General features: G+C 50.2%; 1 protein-coding gene across 2 annotated transcripts in view; it reads left to right on the top strand.

Annotated features, from left to right (window-relative positions):
• The first annotated feature begins 5,991 nt into the window (after positions 1-5,991).
• Positions 5,992-22,713, top strand: part of Agpat3 (1-acylglycerol-3-phosphate O-acyltransferase 3) — an 83,783-nt gene continuing 67,061 nt past the window's right edge. Inside the window, exons 1-2 of one of the 2 annotated variants that reach the window (XM_029542077.1) lie at positions 5,992-6,123; positions 6,645-6,729. The gene's annotated coding sequence lies outside the window, so the exon portion shown is untranslated. The remainder of the gene's footprint in view (positions 6,124-6,644; positions 6,730-22,713) is intronic. The other variant, XM_021204830.2, reaches the window with a different exon arrangement.

The raw sequence follows: 22,713 nt of genomic DNA, 5'->3' as shown, positions 1-22,713 counted from the left end.
AGGCAGAGGCAGAGGCAGAGGCAGAGGCAGAGGCAGAGGCAGAGAGGCAGAGGCCTATACAGGGAGTTCCAGGACAGCCAGGAGTTCTATAGAGAGAAACTCTCTCTCGAGAAAAAAACAAAAACAAAAGGAACAGTGGATTTATTATCAGTTTGGCCAAATGGAAGAGTGGAGGGAGGAGCCAGCCTGATCCCTCACCCACAAAAGATAGGCACACAGTGCTTTCTAGGAAGTGGGGAGGAAGGAACATGAGCCTCAGGCTAGCTCCAGATAAGTTTTTAATTTGAGCCCAAGTAGAAGAAGATGGGGCCTCAATGAGGCCCTGTTTTTTAAAAAAAGAAAGATTGGGTTTGTGAGAAGTAGAATTCCCACCCACACTAGTCCTTAAAGAACCTTGTTCTTTGGCAGGTGGACCATGGGGGCATGTCTTGTCATTTGCATCAGCTTCAGGGTCTAGACATAGGGGAAGTCAGGATCCTTGACTCTCAGCTGGTGGAGGTGGCACAGGCCTGCCATCCCAGCAGTCCTTTGGAGGCCTGCAGGGGACCCTGTCCCAACAAAACAAAACCAAACCCCCACAAGTGTGAGAGAGGAAGGAATGGGGCGATGATCTGGTCGTTAAGGAAGAGGCTCATGTGTGCAGTCCATGCTCCTCAGCAGAAGTAGCTCCTGGGCGACTGTTTCAATGCACCCTGAAGTCTCAGCACTCAGTGGGATAGAGGAGGCTTAGGGCTTATTTATTTATTTATTTATTTATTTATTTATTTATTTATTTATTTATTTATATTGCTACTACTACTACTACTGTGTTATGTGTCCACACAGACCAGGAGAAGGGCATTGAATCCCCTCAAACTGGAGTTTCAGGAGGTTGTGAGCCTCCTGACTCTGAGTGCTGGGAACAGAGTTCAGGTACATGCTTAACTGCTGAACCATCTCTCCAATCTTCAGTATTCCTTTTTAACTTATTTGATTTTATTATTTTAATATTTACTTATTTATTATATGTAAGTACCCTGTAGCTGTCTTCTGGCACTTTTTCTTCTCTCTCTGGCCTTGCTTGCTCCAGCCCAAAGATTTATTTATTTATTATATGTGAGAACACCGTAGCTGTCCTCAGAGACCCCAGAAGAGGGCATCAGATCTCATTATGGATGGTTGTGAGCCACCATGTGGTTGCTGGGAATTGAACTTGGGACCTCGGGAAGAGCAGTCAGTGCTCTTAACTGCTGAGCCATCTCTCCAGGCCCCCCTTAACTTTTATTTTGTTTTTGTTTTTGTTTTTGTTTTTTGTTTGTTTGTTTGTTTCGAGACAGGGTTTCTCTGTATAGCCCTGGTTGTCCTGGAACTCACTTTGTAGACCAGGCTGGCCTCAAACTCAGAAATCACCCTGCCTCTGCCTCCCAAGTGCCGGGATTAAAGGCGTGCGCCACCACGCCTGGNTTTTTTTTTTTTTTTTTTTTTTTTAAATGAGATATTTCAAATGAAAGTTCTAAAACTGAAACAAGCCGTGCTTATGACCCAGGCACTGGTGGCATTTGTACCCAACCTTGTTGAATTCCCAACTGTAAGATCCATATGGACAACTTTGTAAACTTGGTCATGGTCAAAACACAAGGGGACACAGCCTGGTGACCTAACATGGCAACAAGGGCTCCTTCAACCCTTGTGACCCTTTTAGAAGTCATCAAAGCCAAGGACATATGGTTCTTAGGCATGGTTGATGCTCCTGCCGCTTGAGGAGACCTGTTCTTGGCAGTCCCTTACTCACAGAGCTGCTCTGTAGGAGGGTGATTGATCGGGAGGTTTCCCTTTACTGTGTCTTCTGACTTCAGCTCCTCCATTTCTGTTTCATAGTCTTACTACTTTGCCACCTTAAAACAAAACAAAACAAACAAACAAACAAAAGAAAACGTCGACTGTCCTCACATATGCTCTGGCTATTACAAATTGTGCTTCTGGTATGCTACTTAACCCCCAGGAATCTGCAAAACTACAACCCAGTTCCTTCGAGATGGAGGACTGTTCAGACCCAAAGCTTCCACGTCAGGTTTGTGCAGTGCTGGGGAATGTGGTCAGGGCTCCAGGCACTTCAGGTTAATATTCCACCAACTGAGCTACATCACAGCCCCAGCAGGAAGGTCTTTAGGAAATTTAAATCCAAGTAAATGCTTGAATGCTCTCCAGTGTGGTTTGTGGGGACTCTGGGAAATTCCTGCTGGGTTATGTGGATAATCCATCCCCTAGTGGCTAGTGCTAAGTGACTCCAGATGAATCTAAATACTTTCATGCCACACACATCAAGAAGGGGCTTACCCCAAAACCTAAAGAGGAAGCCAAGCCAGGTCATCAAATAAGTGGCCTACTACCAAAGCAAGCAAAATTAGTGTTCAAGTTCCCTAATTGTCTCTGTTAGGGTTTCTATTCCTGTGGTGAAACACTGACCAAAAAAGCCAGTTGGAGAGGAAAGAGTTTATTTAGTAGCTTACACATACATCCACATTGTAGTCCATCGTTGAAGGAGACCAGGACAGAAAGGCAAGCAGGGCAGGAACCTGGAGGCAGGAGCTGAAGTAGAGACCATGGAGGAATGCTGCATACTGGCTTGTTCACGATGGCTTGCTCAGCCTGCTTTCTTATAGAACCAGCCCAGGGATGGCACCACCCACAATGGGCTGGCCCCTATCCCCTTGATCACTAATTAAGAAAATGGAAGCCAACGGCTGAATCTTACGGAGGCATTTTCTCAATTAAGGTTCACTCTTTTTAGATGACTCTTGCTTAAGTTGACATGAAGCTAATCAGAACACTAAGCAAACAACCACTCTGGAAGTGGCTGGACAGAGCTTTCAGAGTGACATGTATTTCAAACGCACCCTCTTTACAGATTGCCACCCAGACCTCAAACCAGAACCATCTTGCAATTTAACCGTTTTTTTCAAATTTTTATTATTTTTGTGTGTGGGGGGGACATCATTGTAAAGTAAATGGAAGTCAGAGGGCGGATGGCTTTGTGGAGTTGTTTCTCTTCTTCCACCGGTTGGTAGGTTTCAGGATTTGAACTCAGGTCCTCAGGATGTACAGGGAGTGTTTTTACCTGCTGAGGCATTTCAGCTAATTAGACAAAGGCCAGACCACATAGAAGCGTAACCATGAAGGATAATCGGCTTTTCCTGGGCCCCGGACTGTTTCCAGTTTTTATTTAAGTCCAGGCATAGGAAAGTTGGGGTCTGAACAGAGTCCCTGTTTTGAAAGAGAAAGGAATTGGGTTTGTGAGATTCCTGCCCATTCTGAGCCTGGCAGATTTCTCTGTGACCCATTCCTTTGGAAGGGAGGGGTAGGCTGTCTATATATCTTTGGAAATGGTAAAAGTCAGGATACTGAAGAAATGTTGAAGTGCCTGCTTCAGAGGTGACTGGAGTTCCTCCATTTGCCAAGACTGAAAGTCTCTCTCTCTCTCTCTCTCTCTCTCTCTCTCTCTCTCTCCAAGAAAGGGTTTCTCTGTGTAGCCCTGGCAGTCCTGGAACTCACTCTGTAGATCAAGCTGGCCTCAAACTCAAGAGATCCTCCCCCCCTCTGCCTCCCAAGTGCTGGGGGTCAAAGGCATGAGCCACTAACCTGGAGAGACTTGTGTTATTAAAAAGTCACGGATATGACTTTGGCCATGTATTCTCAACTTATATTATTTGAAAGTGTTTCTTTGAGTTAAGTTCTCACTCACTCTGTAGTAGACTGTTCTCAAATTTGAAGCAATCCCCCTGCCTCACCTTCTTTAGTGCTGGGATTGAAGGCCTGGGCCACCTTAGTGCCTGACACATTTAAAGGGTTTCTAAGGATCCCTCTTTCTGTTTCTTTTTCTCTGTCTGTCCCTGACTGTTTCTGTCTCTCCCCTCCCTCTCTTTTCTTTTTGAGACAAGGGAATAGTTCTCTGTGCAGCCTTGGCTGTCCTGGAACTTGCTCTGTAGACCAGGCTGGTCTCAAACTCACCTCAAATTCAGACTGGCCTCAAATTCACCTGCCTCTTTGTCCTGAATGCTGGAGGAGGGCCAGGTGGGGTCGCGGGCTTAGAAGATCAAAACATAGGCTGAAAGGGTCCAAGAAATCCTTTCTGAGTTAGAACAGATGCGAGTTGCCTGTGTATTGACTCTAAACAGAATCTATAATCTCCGTTGTGAAATCCACTAAGTTATGGGGAAAGGAGTTTGATTAAACTCAAAGGTTAAAGATGCTTCAGCCTTAAGTGTTATTTTAACCCTTTTGTTTGAAATATTTGAAAAGGAGTCTTGTGCAGTTTTAGTGGGAGAGGATGTGTTTTGTGCCGGGTCCTGCTGTGACTTGATATCCCAGGGTGGGTTGGTACCCACCTCTTCTTAGGGAAGGGGAAGGGGGTGGGCAGAGGAACTGTATGAGGAAGGACTGGGAGGAGGGGGGCTGCCATTGGGATGTAAAGTGAACAAATTAATGGGGGAAAAGAAGCCTTGGCTCAATGTAGGAAATCTTTATAGCAAAGTCTGCTGAGATGCAGCTTTCAGCTGATAAACTTCAACCCCTCTGGATAATGGGTTGTCCTCCCTTCCCATGCTTATGCTTCCCCATTTCTCTCTTCTGTCAGCTCAGCCTCTGCCTTCCAGACAGCTTGGCTGAGTCATGCAGCCTCTTCAACTCTTCTGTAGCCACCCTGTCACCTGTTAAAGGAGTCTAGTGGTGTGATAAGTTATTAAAGTTAGTAATTAAGATCGTGTTGGAGTGAAAGAACCTGTTTGCCAGTGGTCACGGCAGCTTATGTAGTTGAAGAGAGTTGGGGATTTATTACTCAGTAAATTGTGACATTATGGGAAGGCAAATACTTTACTGGAGATCCTGCCCCAGAACAGAAGCTTTTAAAGGTAGGCAGCCCGCCCTGTGGTATATGGCCTAAGTAGTTTTCAAGTGAACTCGGAAAGTAGGGCTTGGATCCCAAGGCCTGAGTAGGCAAGAGGCCACACAGGTTTCAAGTGTGCACCTGAGCCTGCAGTCCTTCTTGGCCTGTTTTAGGATCAGCCCCTTGCCTGGTGAGGGAGGGAGGCTCAGGTGGCTGTTGGTCCTCAGATCCGATGACTCACTATGGATGGAACAGGCTGCTTAGGGAAGAGGGTACCCAAGGCTGACCCTAGGAAGACCCTGGACTAGGTTAATTGATGTTTTTCCTCCTGGATCGGATGTGGATACAATGTTGCTAGCCAGTTGCCAACTATAAATAAATCAAAGGGTACAGCACGTGGGAGTGAAAGCGATCCTGGTGCCTCACCAGACACTGGGGACAGTCCTACAGGATTCCAGGATGGGATCCTTACTTGGGGGGCAGGATGGGGGTGTGTGTTGGGCGTGGGGTCCAGGAGGATAAGGGGGATTGGGTCTAATGAATTGGCGGGAGATCCCCAAATTTCCAGGCGTCCCCAGGAGGACTCAGAAGGAAGGGGAGTCTAACCTGAGTCATCAAAACATCCTGGGTCTCAAGGGGACCTCCGGAACTGGGAAGGGGTCTAGGCTGAGGCTCAGAATGATTCCAGGAGGCTGAAAGGAGGCAAATCCAGGCTTGGCCTAGGAATATTCCAGTTCTTGGGGGAGGCAACCCAGGAGGACTCCAAGGAACCATCGGGGGTCCAGGTACAGTCCAGGAACACCCCAAAGAACTTGGGAGGGGGGGCAAAGGGATCCAGGCTAGGCCCAGGAACACCCCGGTGGCACTCCGGGAGGACCCCAGGCGGCTGAAAGGGGGTCGGGTTGGGTCTAGGAACATCCCTCTGGCCAGGGAGGGTGGAGGCTGCTCCCGCGGGGCGCCCCTCGAGTCCCCTCCCCCGCCCGCTGTCCGTTGGCTGAGGCGGCCGCCGCTGCGCCGCGGGCCGCGACTCCTCCCCCGCGCGTCGGTCCGCGCGTGTCCCCGCGTCCCCGCGCCTGGCGTCCCGCGCCGGCGGAACTGTGGGATCGCCGTGCACAGGAAGTGGCGGCGGCGCCGAGGCGGAGGGCGGCGATGGGGGCCCGGGGCGGCGGGCGCCGCACTCGCTGAGGCCCCGACGCAGGGCCGGGCCGGGCCCAGGCCACGCGCGCCCGACGCGAGAACCGCGACCAGCAGGTGGAGTGCAGGTGAGCGGTGCGGAGCCCGGCCAAGCTGCCCGAGGTCGTTCCCCGCCCGCGGTCGCCGGGCCCCGCCGCAGTGGCCGGCTGCGCTCCGCGGGGCGCGCGGCCTGGAGAGCGCGGTGCCTGGAGGCTCCGGGTCCCGCCCGGCCCCTGTGCGGCCTGCCCGGCCCGCCGGTGCGGTGCGGGGTGTGCGGCGGCCTGGGGATGCGGACGATCGGGGAGAGATGGGGATGCGGGGCCCGACGAGAGGGCCTGGGTGGCCTTGGGGCCCCTCTCCGGGGGTGGGGAACTGTGCTCGACTTCTGGCTCCTCCCTCTAGGGGAGCCCCCCATGCCTGATTTCGGGGCCCTGTGGGCTAGTTTCACTTTTTTGCTTGCTCAACGCGGAGGGAGGGCTGCAGGTGGGACGCCCTGGAGGAAGGTGCGAGGGCTCGGTGGTTGGTTTTGTTTTTGTTGTTTTTTTTTTTTTTTTCCTTGACTTTGGCGTTGAGATCAAAGGCCGACTGTGAATTTCCACGTTTCACTCAGGCGCTGGGGTCATTCAGTAACCAGATCCTCTGGAGGAAAACACCTGTCCACGGTGGGCCTGGAGCCCTGGAGCAGTTGACCCCAGGTACCTACGACAGGAGGATTGTGAACACTTAAACTGGGTGGAAAATATATTCAGGTTTCCCTTTTAACTTCAAGAGAAGTTTAGGGGCACAGGGAAATGATTTTAGAAATGGCCTTTCAGACCTAACTTTTAAAAGCAGTGTAGAAAGTCTTCTCTAAGAGAATACTTAAGAGACTGGGTTCTTCTTCCTGGGAAACTAGAAGGCTACTTGGATTTGAGACAGATTGGAATGACTCGTCCAGAGCCAAGATCTCGGATTCTGGGATTGGACATAGAGTGCCGGTTGGGGGTGCTGGGTTTGTGACTGTTGGAACTGAGTGGAAGGAGCCCTTTCTGCTTCGATGACATTGGGAAATGGACTGTGCCCCTTTCAAAAGGGGTCTCTGTGCACTTGGTCACTTTGATCACTCCCTTACTGTCCCTTCCCCTTATTAGGTAAGCAGGACTCCTTCCAACTTTATGAGTTAGCCTATAAGATTGATTCCTAGTATCACACTCTGTGCTTTGTAATTACATTGTTTCCAAAGGCAGTTACATGCGATCGCATTGCCAGGCTCTCTTTGGTCTTGGTGGCGTGTGCTCCTCAGAGTGGCTATGCTCAGCAGGTGGATGTCAGCTGGATGTCTGACCTAGCTCAGTCTGGACTTGCTGGAGGCCTTGTGTGTGGCCTCCACCTGGGCTTATCTGTACAGCAGCAGGGCAGAAGGGCTAGGTCTTAGAAGTTGCCTGTGGAATTGGTGGGAAGTGGGTTAAATACATTGTCTCCTAGGGAAGGAAGATGGGAGGGATGCTGGAGATGAAGGGAGGTCTCTGTCTCACCCTAAGCTGCTCCCAGTGAGTGACTTGTAGTGACTGCAGGGTTAATTTGAGCATATTAACCTCACCATGCTTTGTTTCAGCACTTGGGAAGGACAGTGTCTGTGTGTTCTAGGGGACTGGGGAAACTGAACAGAAAGTAACCAATCTACTTCAGGAGTTACAAAAGGAACATCTACTACTACAGAGTTGTTTACTTCTTTTCTGGGGCATATAGCTGCTACCCTGTGCTGACAGACTCTGAACCACACTGGGGTCTGAGGAGAAGGGCTAGCCACTTGTCCTGGAGTATGTCACAAATTGCCACAGCCAGAATTTAAATGAAGAGCAAAGGGACTCTGATTTTCTCCAGCCCCGTCAGGGTAGTAAAAATCTGTATACTTCTGTCTCCGGCCCACTTGGAGGCAGGTAGGGCATAATAAGATCTTTGTATAGTATGGGATGAGCAAAGATGGAAGTTTATTGTTATTCCGGGAGTCAGAATGGCATCGTTAATCCAAGCTCACGCCTAACAAGTTGGTGCTGGTTAACTGGTCCAGCCTCTCAGAGGATGGAGCTGGTACCAACTGTGTGAGTGTCCCCTTCTCTGACTTGTGGCTTTGCAGTGTTACTGCTTTTTCCAATCTAGTGCTGGACCCTTGGCATCCCCTACTCTCTCTCTTGCCAGAACAATGGCTGCTTTCCCTGCGTTCCTTGCATGTATCCCACACTGCGTGTATCCCTTCTCTCGAACGCTGACAGACTCTGAACCACATATTGGCCTTTGCATACCTCTGTGATGTTTCCCATCTCGTGCTGTGGGTGGTGAGGTTTGAACAGCTTGTCTCTGGGTGTGACCGGCCACATTCGGCCAGCGGCATCTTGCTGACTTGTCTGACATGAGCTGCTTAGTCTTCCCATTAAGAAGTTTCTGCTGCTCTAGGGCTGTGCTGAGTTCTGTCAAACATTTGCTCAGGGTCTCGGACTCCGTGGAGGTTGTCCTCATCCACTAACTGAAGAGCACTGGGACCATGTAAATGGTTTTTTTCCCCGATTTGTAAAGTGAGTAACTGGACAGGGGGTCATTCCTAGAACAGCCTCGTCGTGACTGCAGGGTTAATTTGAGCATATTAACCTCACCATGCTTTGTTTCAGGCGGTTGCAAGAGCAGTTCCTCTTTGGACAGTCTTACTGCTTTGTTTAGAGTCCGGCATGGCCTGATCTTGTTTGTCAGCCAAAGTCCAGCCGTGTACACTTGTCACCTGGGCATATCTGTGCTTAGTTGCAGGGATGGAGAGACAGGCTGATGAGGTTCGTGGGTCTTGCTGTACCTGTGACTGGCTACTGGACTAGTTGGGTGCCTTGCCCATGGCTACCTCTCTTTCTCACATGTGGATGGGAGAGACACAGGCAGGATATGTTTTAGATGTCAGTTGGTGTGAGTGGAGGCACACTCGGGTCTTTCTGGCTATGACAGGCAGAAGTCTCCCTCCTGGCCGGAGTGCTTCACATCACTTAGGACGTTAAGCTGAAGAAGCTAGGTGCTCTCAATTGGATCAGGGTGCCAGCGGTCCAAAGGCCTGTCCCTCTGTGACCCAGGAGCCATGCATCATTAATGGGCAGTGTCTCCATTCCTTTTGGGAAGTGGGGGTGAGAGCCAGAATAAATGACAGTGGCAGTGGATGTAGAGTAGTGTGGTAGAGAGCTGCTGCAGGACATAGGCTCTCCCAGCTACTGCAGGGCAGGGGCTCTCCCAGTTGCTGCTGACTCTCTGTCTCCCTGTCTCTGCTGGCCCTGTCTCCCTGTCTCTGCTGGCCCTGTCTCCCTGTCTCTGCTGGCTGGCTAAGGTTGTTCTTCCTCTAACAATTTGCTGACTGGAGCATTCACTAGTATTCGCTGATATTACATTCGTCCCTGCTTGTAAAACAAGTTTATTTATTTAGTGTGCATGTGTACCTGTGTGGGTATGCATAGGGGTGGGGCTGTGTTCAGAGATCAACATTGGCTGGCTTCCTCCAATTGCTCTCCACTTTATTCTTATTTTAGGTGTGTGAGTGCTTTGCCTGCACGTATGTGATGACACTACACACTTGTCCTGGTATTGGAGGAAGCCAGAAGAGGGCGCTAGATCTCCTGAAACCAGAGTAACAGATTATTGTGAGCCACCATGTGGGTGCTGGGAATCGAATGGCCCTCTAGAAGTGCAGCCAGTGCCCATTCTTAACCTTTTAACCATCTCTCCAGCCCCTACTATTTTTTTAAAGATTTCTTTCTTCACCGACCAGGTGTGTGTGTATGTTGTGCACGCCGCATGTGTCCAGGTACCTATGCAAGCCAGAAGTGGTTGCCAGACCTCTCTGCCTTGGAGCTGGAGTCACAGGTGGTTGTGAGTCACCCGTGGCTGCTGGGCACTGAATTTGGGTCCTCTGTAAGGGCAGCGAGCACTCTTAACTGTTAAGCAGCCTCTCCAGTGCTGGGATTACAGGTCTGAGCTGCTGCACTGGGCTCCTTACATGGGTGCCTGGGATCCGTGGTCCTCATGCCATGTGGCATCCCCCAGCCCCTGCCTCTGCTTTGCTTATCTCGTTGCTGTAGAGAATGCCGCTACCGTGCCAGTTTTATATACACACACTCTCACAGAGTCATGTGCCGGTGATCCAGTCAGGCTTCCCATCGATTGATTTCTGATCTCGGTCATTGTTCTAGTATAATTGGAGGGAATCGATTGAGTGAACCAGTTTGTCTTTTATTAGAGAGAAACACAGAAAGCCGGAGTCCCTCAGACAGTGTGGTGAGATTGCCGAGATTTTTTTTTTTTTTTGCCAGAGGTGGATTGGGTCCTAAGTAAGGACAGCAAGCACTCTTAACGGCTAAGCTGCCTCAGTGGTTCATTAGCCTAGGCAGATCATTAAATGAAGACCGCATCAGCTAGAGTTTCGTGGGAAACGGGTGCCGCAATGAAGCTCAGAGTGCAAGAGGTCCCCTGGGGGGAAGATGCTGAGTGGTGAGCCCCAGGCAGGTCTGGGAAAGGAGGCTGGGCCAGAGGGAGGCAGGCCAGATGAGGAAGAGACTCAGCAGAGGGAAGCTCAGCCAGGCCCATGCAGAGAGCCTCAAGCTAGGAGGCCCACAGGGCCCACGTCCCACAGGCTGCCTGCTGAGTGCACTGGGCTCCTCGCTCACCCGGGAGCTCCCTGGTCATGTGGCCCCACACATCACTGCGGATGACAGATGCCTGAGTGGCAAAGTTCCAGCCACTTCAGAAATGAAGCCTAAAGCTTAATAACTTTGTCTTTTTAGCTTGGACATTTCTTGGGGGGAGATGCTGGCACAGGGGGGCCATGTTCTGTTGACTAGTGCACGCTAGGCACGCATTTCTACCAGTCACATCCCCAAGCCACACCCCCAGTGCCAACGTATAGTAACCTAGCGTCTTTTGAGTGTTTGCCTGCACGCATGTCTGTGCACCCTGTGGCTGCATGGTGCTCATGGACATCAGAATACGGCAGAGGACCCATGGGAACTGAATTAAGGACAGTTGTGAGCTGCCATGTAGATCCTAGGAACTGAGCTTAGGGTCTCTGGGACAGCAGCCAGTCAGTTCAGTTAACTCCTAAGCCACCTCTCCAACTTCAAGTTCGGTAACTTTTTTTTTTTTTTTTTTAAGACAGGGTTTCTTTACATGGAACTCACTTTGTAGACTAGGCTGGCTTCAAAATCACGGAGATCCACCTGCCTCTGCCTCCTGAATGCTGGTAACTTTTGATACTCAAGAGGAAAAAACCAAAACAAAACAAAAAAACCAAAACAAAACAAAAACCAGGGTGTGGCAGAAGCTGTCCCCAGTCCCCACTGTTAGCATGTGATGCATCAGTGCAGGTAGCTTTGGGTTTTAGGAGCAGCCCCGTGCTCTCACAGGCCTCTGTAGCTCTGCGTGGTCTTTTGTAGTAAGTGGGCAGAAGCTGGCGTTAGAAGAGAAAGTGCCCATGCAGAGAAAAACTCCACAGTTCTGTACTGACATGGAGTCAGGAGCAGGTACCCTGGAGAGGCTGAGGGTCAGGGTTGGCAGATACCCCTGGCAAAGCGCTCTCCATCAGCGGTTGGGGACCACAACCTAGGTTCTCCTGTTTTCCTGGAGCCCTAACTACCTTGTATATAGTTGATGTGCTGCTGAATGTTTGGCTGTAGCGTGTTTCTTTTTTGTTGAGTAAAGTTATGTATGGGTGGAGCTTTTAAGGGCAGATTCCAGCAAGGGTCAGGCAGCAAGGGGAGGAAGTAAGGTATAGGTGTGAGATGTGAAAGGCGTGGTCTGTGCTGGACACCTCCTGGTTGGCCTGACCTCCAGTTACTGATCTCAGCCAAATGTGGCCAGGGAGTCACGGGACTCAAGTTACTAGTTTTTGTTCTTCAAAAAAAAAATCCTGAAATCTGGACTTGGTGCAAGTTGCTACTTTAGTGTGGGCTGTGCCTGATCAGCAGGACTGTTTGTCCATCCTCAGGCTCACCAGTGAGCCGCTAACTTCCCTTCCTCATTTCTTGAGATAAGATGACTGAGTCCGTGAAATGGACCAAGGCATCCTTCTAGAACATGCATACACAAGGGAAGCAGCAAGTGATTCTGTGCACACATAAGCCGAAGAGTCCCTCCTGTCCACCCGTGCCCTCTGAGAGGTTAGAGGACAGAGAGCGGGGCAGAGAGCGCTTGAGTGCCAGGTGAGAAACAACGACTTCCTTGTCTGTGGTCTAAGAAAGATGGGGTGGTTGCAGAGGATGCTTTACCAGACAGGACCATGTGTTTGCACACAGGCCCTCAGCTAGGTCCCCTTACCTTAAGCTGGCTCTGTACACATGTCCTGTGCAAATGTGTATGGCCGTTCAGCACCCAATCTCAATGCCTCAGATGGGTCAGTGAGCTCCAGACTGACTTTGTGCTCTTGGGCACATGGTGCCTGTTGCCCTTTGCAAATAGAATGTTGTGGAATGCTGTGTCCATGATATGGGCTCCCTGCATCAGAGGCCCCCACGTGTAACTTTTGTATGTTTCCCTTGTATATTCCTTTGTTTCTCCCCCTTCCCCAGTGTGTATGGGCTTCCCTTGTGCTAAGCCAATGTATATATACTCTCTATATACTCTCCCCATGTGTTTTCCCTGTTGCTCCCCCTGTGTGCTCCCACCTTGTATTCCCCCTGTGTACTCCCAACGTGTGTTCCCCTTGTGTACTCCCCCTGTGTGCTCCCCCCTTGTACTCCCACTATCTTCCCTCTGTGTGTTCTCCCTGTGTGTTCCCCCTGTGTGTTCCCCCTATGTGCTCCCACCTTGTACTCCCACTGTCTTCCCCGTGTGCTCGCCCTGTGTGCTTGCCCTGTGTGCTCCCCTGTGTATGCCCACTGTCTTTCCCCTGGTATGCTCCTCCTGTGTGCTCCTCCTGTTTACTCCCACTGTGTTCCCCCTGTGTGCTCCCCTGTCTACTCCCACTGTGTTCCCACTGTGTGCTCCCCCTGTATACTCCCACTGTGTGCTCCCCTATGTATGCCCACCATCTTTCCACTGGTGTGCCCCTACTGTGTGTTCTCCCTGTGTCTCCCACTGTGTGTTCACCTTGTGTGTTCCCCATGCGCTCCCCATGTGTGCTTCTTGGCTGGCTGCTCTTTCTCCTCTGTGATGTTTCTGCTCCTCCTCTGCTGTCTGCCAGTGTGACCTTTGCTTACATCTGACTCCTGCCTGGTTTTTATCTGTGCTTTCTTGGGTTCTCCAGATGCCTATCATTGTCCTTGCTCACGGTTCCCTTTCCTGCTTGAGTTCATCTTGTTACTTCATTTTATTTTAAGGAGCAGATAGTTTAAATTTAATCAAATATTGTCTTTCTTTTCTGGGCTGTGTCTTACATGAGCCTAGGCACTGTGCACTTCACATGTTCCTGTGGTGGTTTTAAGTCCACGCTCCATCCTCTGTCTCTGTAGAGCATCCTTCTGGTGAATGCTGTAATGGTCCATGCCCTGCGCCCTTATTCCCAGGTGTCCTTATTATCTTTGTTGTTTTGGAAAACAACATTTTAAAAACGGACTCTTTATATTACTGGCCCCTTGCTAGAGTTACAGTGTATGCAGGTGACCGTTGGGTATTGATGTCATGGCTGGTCACCTAGCCATCCCTTGTTTGCTTATTGCTTTGGAATCTTCTGCACACATCTGTAACATCTACCTGGCTCAGGGCCTTGGGATGGTGCTGAATGGACAGTAATGGGCATCCTGAGTTTAGGAAGTTATCCTAATTTCCCTCCATGCTGTGAGTTCAAGCAACACTGCTTCATTTTCAACCTTCCCATTCCTGCTCCTCAGAACAGAGGAGGCGAGAGTGAACCGTGCAGAGAAACTGAAAGGACATCAAGGAGATCAGAAGGGAAGGCCTGCCGTTGTGAGATACAGAAATGAAAGCAGGACCGATGCTGGAGTACCTCACCAGGGTGGCTAGGCTGTCCGAGGCCGCCTGCCGTGAGTGCTGGCATGCTGTGGGACAGCCACTGTGCCTGGCCCAGGCTTCTTGGGACCTACAAAATCTGCGGGGAGGCACTGTTGGCCAGATGTGTATCTACTGTGCTCCCTTTAGGAGACACAGCTGAAGTGTTCAAAAACTGTTTATAGAGTGCTGTAGTACTCTAAAAATTCCTGTTGTCATTGAAAATGGAAGAGTAGCTTGTGTGTGCATACACACACACACACACACACACACACACACACACACACACACTGTGAAGCATGCTTTTGTGGTTGTGGCTACTTAGTCCAAGATATTAAACCCTCCACAAATGGATAGTTTGTCAGTCTGAAGTTGGATACTGTTGTGGGCACTGTGCTAAAGTCACACAGTCCCACTCCAGATCAGTGTACCCGCCCTGTAAGATCTACCTCCTCATTAGCCATTGAGAAGATACCCTTCCGGTGGTCAGATTGCTGTCATGGTATCATAGTTGTGACAGTTAATTTTAACTATCAGCTCGATGGAATTGATAATCACCTACACTATTAGAAAAGCCCAGCTCTGGGCGCGTCTGTGATTTTTGTGTATGATTTCCAAAGACAAATCGATCTTGAGCAGTCAGCAGGTTAGCGCCTGGATGCAGGGATAATGCAGCAGGGTTGTTAAGTGGGTGGTAACAGGTAGAAAGTGCTGCCTGCTGAGGGGACATAGGTCCCTGGAGGCATGTTCTTAGAGGCACTTCTCCCCTAGCTCTTCTCTTGCCCCTCTTTTGCTTCCTGTCTGCCAGGAAGTGATGAAGAGCTCTCCTTCATGTGATCCCACCACCACTACACTGCCAAGGACATAGGGAGTGGGCACCCAGAACCCTTGCCCCAAAGTGTCTGTCCTCCTGTAGGTGGCACCACTGTTGCAGTAACAAAGGAGTAATGCAAAGGTGCCCTGTGTTAAGGACTTCATTTGGTTTAATAATGGCATAATGGCTCTAAAGGGGGCACCAGGGTGTGTAACACAGTGGTGGGGGTGGGGGAGAGAGGGAAGGAAAGAGAGAGGGAGGGGGGAAGGAGGGAGGGAGGCAGGCTCCTTCGCTACAAACTTTGTTCAGGATGCTCCACAGCCCAGCTTCAGGTAGCCCATGAATAGATGACAGAGAGTACCATGTTCACATAGCGGATGAGTCAAGGCAATAGCTGTGAAGAAAAAGAGTGAGAGGCCGGTGAGAGGGCTCAGCAGGTAAAGGAGTCTGCTGCCAAGCCCAGTGACCTGAGTTTGATCCTTACCACCCACATGTGGAAGGAGAGAGCTGACTCCTGAAAGTTGTCCCCTGACCTCCATGTTGTGGCACATGGATAACATGCACACGCACACACGCACACGCACACACACACACACACACACACACACACACACACACTATGGACAAGGGAGGAAGAGACGTGTGTGTGCTGCTTGATTCTACTCAGAGCCCACACCCTGGCAGACTTGTGGCCTCAAAGGCAGGGTACTCAGGCAGCTTCTGATGGACCAGCAGACTTAGCTCACGACTTCAGTGCTGGCTCACCGTGTGCTCAAGTTGTGAGCTGCACACCTAAGATGTGTCACCTGTCTACATGTTCTTGAATCAGGAGTGACAGGAGAGTTGAAGAAGTTAGCAGTGTCAAAGAGAGATCCCAGAAAATATAACAAAAAGCCAGACCTGTCTGGCCGCTCTCCTGATTCATGATCAGCACACTCTGCTGGAGGGGGAGCAGGCTGCATTGAAGGGCCTCCCGGGCTCTCTGAGAATAGAGGCTCAGAGAGGGCAGAGGAGGGAGGTTTGACCATGAGGGACTTGCTATTACTCCCCAGGGGCAGGTGATGTCCAACTTTGAGCTTTGAACATGCTGGGCCCGGCATCCTTTTAGGGATAAGGCTTGCAAGCAGGAGCTTAGGGAATCGCCTTCCCAAATGAGGTCGCAGGTATGCCAGCATGCTAGAGGTGACCAGTGTGCACAGGTTACTGGGGGTCTTAGACACAGCCAGGATAGGCAGAGGGGAACCAACTTGTGTCTGGGACAGAGGGGAGAAGAGCCAGTTCTTAGACAGTTCTTTGGCTAGGGTACAGCGCAGAGCTTGCTTTACACATTCGAATCCCCAGGACTTCCTGGATTTGACAAATGATGTAAGGCTGTGCTGGGCAATATAGATGGAGTCCTGAGAAACCTTCTCCAGGTACTGAGTGTGTGGAGATCAGGGCATCTCAAATGCTGTGGCTGAAGTCAAGTGCACTGATGGCCACTCTCTTAGAGTGGATTTCACATCCCTAGGCTGGACACCTTAACCCCAGGAGGCCCTAAGGTGAAGGGGGCAGAGGGTCACAGGGTGACCCTGCAGGTCTGTCCACAGGGGCCGTGTTGGCTGGGTGCCGAGGAGGAGTCCCCAGGTACAGCTCCGGGGACAGTCAGGATGAGAGTTCGGGTAGGGTGGGACGCAAGAACATGTTTTCAAAAATTCCTACATGGAAGTAAATGAGTTCACAGAAGGGGTGGGGTGTGTAGAAGAGAGGAGGTGGCTCTATGAACCATGGTGCTTGCTTATCATATGCCACAAGAAGGCTGAGGCAGAAGAGTGAGTTCTGGACCAGCTTGGGGTACATAGTATGACCCTGTCTCAAAGGTTTTCCTTTCTCCTCTTGTTTCTGAGACTCTCCTGCAGGCATGGGACCACCTTCTCCCTGTTCTCTGGGTGAACTGTCTGCTGAATTTCTTGCTTTACCAGGACCATCCAGCTTCTCTAGTTGGCCATAAGGCATATTTATTTATTTTATTTTATTTATTTATTCTATATAAGTACATTGTAGCTGTCTTCAGACTCACCAGATCAGATCTCATTACAGATGGTTGTGCGCCACCATGTGGTTGCTGGGATTTGAACTCAGGACCTCTGGGAGAACAGTTAGTGCTCTTAACTACTGAGCCATCTCTCCAGCCCCATGAGACGTATTTATGATATGTTAGCAGTCTTCTGTAGATTTGTTAAAGTTTGTTTGGAACTCTTTGTGTCTGTTTGGAAGCAAGTCTACTCCCCACCCCACTCCCCGTTTCCTGCATCTTCCTTGTGATTTAGAATCCAGGTTGTACTGGTTATAGGCCTGAAGTAGGTGGGGGCCTCTTTCTATGGGTAAAAGAGTGAGGGTTTGGAGGAGACATTCCCCAGAAGTCCAGCATTTGAAAACTTGGTCCCTAGTTAGTAACTATTTGGGAGGATTAGGAGGTGTGGTCTGTTGGAGGTGTGTAAGTAGGGATGGGTTTTAGGTTTCAGAAGCCTTGTGGCATCCCCAGTATGCTCTTTGCTTCCTGCTTGTGGAGTGAGACTTGAGGTCTCAGCTGCTGCTCCAGTGCCATGCCTGCCTGCCTGCCTGCTGCCTCACTCCCCACCCTCCATGATGGCCATGGGTTCTTATTCCTCTGGAACCATAAGACCCAAATAAACCCTTCTCTCTCTAAGTTGTCATGGTGATTTTATTTTATTTTATTTTTTAAATCACAGTGATAGAAAAGTAGGTAAGATGGAGCCTGTGTGAGGTTGGAGACAATGTTCCTTAAGGAGGCTCTTAGTCTGCGCCTGGTTTTTAAGTGTTGTGTGAATGCACATTTTCGTGCATGTGTGTATATAAGTGTGCATGTGTGTGGAAGCTAGAGGCTAGTGTCAGATGTCTTCCTCTTTTGCTCTACATCTTCTGTTTTGGAGACAGTCTTTCCCTGAACCTGGAGCTCCCTGATTTGCTAGGCAGCTTGTCTATCAAGCCTTAGGGCTCTGCCTTAGGGTTACAGCTACAGTCTGATGTCTTACATGGGTGGTGGGGACCAAATTCAGGATCTTATATGTACAAGGCAAACTCTGTACCAGCTGAGCCATTCTCTTAGCCCTTGGATTTTTTTGGAAGATATGTTTTAACATCCTTGCTCCATATCTGCAGTGAGTCCAGATCCCCTGGACCTGTTGGGTGACACATCGTTTTCCTGAGCCTCCGTTATCTCCTTCTATGGCAGCAGCTACCCCACACATTGGGCTTCATGGCATCTCACCTTTCCTGTGGGCCAGAGGTTGGGGTGTCACTCGGGGTTACTCAGAGACTCATTGCTCCTTACAGCGAGCAGCGTGGCGCCAGGTGGCTGCTGTCTTCTGTGAAGTTCTCTGTAGGAAGGAGCTGGCTCCAGATCCCTGTGTATCTGCCACCAGGAGTCAGCTTTTCGGTTTGCGCTAACAGGGTACCTTGCTCATTTTCACCGGCCCATGGAGGGGGAAGGGGAGAAAAGAAGACAAAGATAAAGAGAGACAGGCGCGGGGAGGAAGAGCGAGCCAGGATTTAGAAAACAGGAGTCGCCATGATGTTATCTTGAGGTTATTACATTTCAGTACTTACAGGAGCCTAGGCTGAGTGACCCTTCGTCCTCTACCTTCAGGGAAGTGCCAGGTTCTGCGCATGGGGACAGAACACCAGGCACCAGGGCCAGTGCTGGGAGGAGAGGATAGGGGAGCAAAGCGTGTCCCCGTGGCAGTGTCATCAGGACCGTAGTACAGAACCATTCTGTCTCCTCACTGTATAATCCTGTGCATCAACCAGGAGTGGCACAAGCCTTTAATCCTAGCACTCAGGAGGCAGAGGTGAGAGGATCTCTCTGAGTTCGAGGACAGCCTGGTCTACAGAATGAGATCCTGGATAGCCAGGGCTACACAGAGAAACCCTGTGCTTCATCTGGCTGGCGGTCCACTCTTCATCCCTGTTCCTCTCTCTCAGGGGCAAACTTGCCTCACCAGAGAGACTGGCAGCTTCTTTGGCCATCGTGGTCAGGCCTGCTTTTTCAGTAACCCAGCCTGCATGAACCCTTCTCTTTTCTCCATACTTAGGTGTTTCCCACATATCCTCCTGCTAGGCTGAAGTTGAAACTTAACTCTGTGTGTGTGTGTGTGTGTGTGTGTGTGTGTGTGTGTGTGTGTGTGTGTGTNAGAGAGAGAGAGAGAGAGAGAGAGAGAGAGAGAGAGAGAGTGCGTGCACATGTGTCATGAGACAGGGACAGAAAGACACACAGATCTGTTCACTTCAGAAGCCATCCGCCTGTTGTTTGAGGCAGGGCCTCTCACTGGACCTGGAGCACTACAAGACATGGACCTTCCATCTCCACTTTCACAGTGCTGGGATTTCAAGTGCATGCCACCACACTTAAGTTTTTATGGGGTTCCGGGAACCAAACTCAGGTCCCTGTGCTTTCCTGTCAGCGCTTACTGGCTGAGTCCTCAAGTGTAGCTTTTAGCATTGTCTCTGTGCTCTGGCTCCCCCTCTCGGCTCTCTTGTCTTTTTCTCTTCCCTGTTCCATCTTATACATGGGTTTTCCTTATTCAGCCCTAAGCATTCTAAGATTTCTTTCTTCCCCTTTAGAATCTTCTCTTTTCTTTGTCTCTGTAGTAGCCCTGGTCACCCTGAAACTTGCTATGTAGTTTGAAGGTAGCTTCAGACTCACAGAGACCCTCCTGCCTCTGCCTCCCTAGCACTGGGACTAAAGGTGTGCGCCACCACACCCGGCTCATCCTAAGATGTCTTATTCCTCTGTGACTCTCAGGTCACATGCCAGGCTAGCTGGCTGTCTCTACCTCTCATCCCAGCATTTCTAGGATTAAAGACATACACCCTTCACCCAGTCTCTATATGTGGGTCCTGGGGGTCTGAATTCAGGCCCTCACTCTTGAAAGGCAGGGGCTGTGCCACTGATCTGTCTCTCTGGGATGCTTTGCACACATGTTGAGCGAGCGTGTCTGCAGTCCCTGCACGATTTGTGGGTATGAATCTCCCCGTGCTCCTGACTCAAGCCAGGGGTGGAACTGAGCCACAGCTGTTGTAGACTTACAAAGGGAAAGTGGACATGGGATTGCCAGGGAGGGTGAAGAAACCACAAATGTGGTGGGGAATCTGTGTGATCCCAGAGGAATTAAACAGCGACAAGCCTCCGACAGAACAGCGCACTTAAGTGTGCCAAATGACTCAGCTGTCTCGGGGGACTGCATCCTGTCTGCCTGTGGAGGACAGGGCACACATTCCAAGGAGTTCAGGCTAGGAAGGCCTTCCCTCCTCAGCTTGTCATTAAGTAGGGCTCCTAACTAGCAGGGGGCATGGCTGCACAGTGCCTCTGATTTTTCTTAAATCTTGATTTTCATCAGCTTGATGTCAGAAGGCAAGGCTACAGTGTTGGTTTTTTTGTTTGTTTTTTTCAATGGAGTTTTTGACAGCTGAAGAACTGTATACATACTATAATGAACACACATCAGTGATAGCTAGATACTGTTGTTTTTATTTTATTTTAGACATGGGTTAGCCCGGGCTGGTCTTGAAGTTGTGATTTCCTATTTATGCCTGCTCCAGGCAGCTAAGAACTGGGATTATGGGTGTGTGCCACTCTGGCTGTTAGCATTAAAAAAAAAAGAGAGAGATGTGTGTGTGTGTGTGCCTGAGTGTGTGTGTGTGTGTGTGTGTGTGTGTGCGCGCACGCACATGCGTGCATGCGCACACGTGTGCAGGTACTACTTGTGTATATGCTGGAGGAAACCAGAAGAAGGTGTTGGGTACCCTGGAACTGGGTTTGCAGGTGGTTGTGAGACACCTGATATGGGTTCTGGGAGCTGAACTTGAATACTCTCAACCACTGAGCAGACTGTTCAGGCCCCTGAACATGGCTCTTTAAAGGGGACAAACAGTAATTCAAATACAGCTCTAAAAAGATGGGTATGTGGGGTGTTAGAGCTGGTGGATGACTCACTTAATAATGCTAGAACCCATGTAAAGGAGCCAGGCATTGTGGCATCTGTTTGTAATCCCAGCTCTGGTGAGGCAGAGACGGGTGGGTCCCTGGGATCACTGGCCAGATGGCTTGCCTACTTAATAAGCTCTGGGCTAGTAGGAGACCCTGTCTCAAAAATGGGGGTGGGGCTAGAGAGATGCTCAATGGTGAAGGACAGTTGCTGCTTCTGCAGAAGACCCAAATTCAGTTCCCAGCACCCACATGGCAGCTTAACCAACTATAACTCCAATTCCAGAGGATCTGACACTTCTTTTGACCTCTGTGGGCTCCTCCATTCACCTGATGCAGACATACACTCAGAGGCACACACACACACACACACACACACACACTGATACACACACACACACACATATATATATATATATATATATATATATATATATATATACACATATATGTATATGTGCACATATATGTGTATACGTACATTATATATACAACATATATGCATACATACACATGTACATACACACATACAAACATACATACATGTCTATATCTGTGTTTGCCCCTCACTTTCCCTTCGGGCTTTGTTGGGTCCTGCTATCTCCCTTTGTCTCACTCGTGACATTTCCCTGTCTTACCCCGGACTCTCTCTCTCTGCTGGACTTTCTTTATCTTTCCTGGGTTAGGATGCTCTCCTGTACATTCCTGCACACACTGCGTATGCCATCACAGCTGCGCACCGTCTCTGCGGCTCTCTTCCCGAGGCTTGCGCTCATTGAGGTGGTTACCAGGTTAGACCATGAGGGGTGCATGAGACCCTGTGGTGTGACCAGCAGGTGGACCCAGAAGCCCCTTCCTCTCTCCCGTGTTATCAGTGTGATGGGCTCTCCTGTGTGGAGAGCACAGAGCAGGTGAGGCCTCCGGACTGTCTGCCCAGACCTGGCCCGCCTTGCCAGTCTCTGTCTATTCCACTGCTGTGTAAAGGAACAGCCCTGGGTGCTGCTGTGGGTTTTCCTTTTCATTCATTTTCTAGTTCTGAGGAGCCAGAGCACTAAGGTTCCGTGTATCTCTCTGTCATACACCTCCATAGTGTCGCATTGTGTGTGCCTTGAATTATGAGGATGGGTGGCAGGTTTCTGGTTGACCGTGCGTGTGTGTGTGTGTGTGTGTGTGTGTGTGTGTGTGTGTAAGGTGTTGAATCCTGACCTCCCCTCAGGCCCAGACTTGAAGCTGGATCTATGGGTAGCATGCCCCAGGACACTTCCTCTGGAGATAGATTTGACAGGCTGTACTAGGATTTTAAAGTGGCACTCATCTCTATGCCCAATTCTTGGGTGTATCCAGACTGGGAGCAGAATGGTCCCCTCCTGCTCAGCTGGAAGGGCTGAGGAGAGTGTAGTTACCATCCCTGGCGAGGTAGTCATGGCAGACTTCATCTTCCTGCCTGCTGGGTTCTGAGCTCTAAGAGTTGGTGTCTGGTGAGGCCCCCTCAAGAGGCAGCAGTGTGTCCCTTTACTGTGGCAATGGATGCCCCTCCGGGACCATCTCTAGTGCATCAGGAGCCAGCAGTTGAACATGAGCTGTAGGTTACATTTGGTAGTGTGCACATCTGGATGGATTACAGGAGGTACCTTCCTGGTTCTGCCTGCCAACTCTGTTCCTGGGGACCCTAAAGTGGCTGACCAGCAAAGTCCTCATGTGATGCCCGGGTTGCCGGCACTCGGATCGGAATGAAAGCCAGGCAGCTCTCGCCCCACCCACTTCCCCAGTCCATGTCCACCTGCAACTGGGAAGGTGCTGCCTCTCTTTCCACGTGAGGCCCTGGGCGGGGACATCCCTTCTTTTTTTTTTTTTTTTTTTTTTGTTTTCAAGACAGGGTTTCTCTGTGTAGCCCTGGCTGTCCTGGGTATATATACACATACATACTTGTGTGCA

This window comes from Mus pahari, chromosome 9 (genome assembly GCF_900095145.1).
Source record: "Mus pahari chromosome 9, PAHARI_EIJ_v1.1, whole genome shotgun sequence".
Classification (NCBI taxonomy): Eukaryota; Metazoa; Chordata; class Mammalia; order Rodentia; family Muridae; genus Mus; species Mus pahari.
The sequence above is the reverse complement of the archived record's forward strand: the minus strand, read 5'-3'. Positions and strand labels throughout refer to the sequence as shown.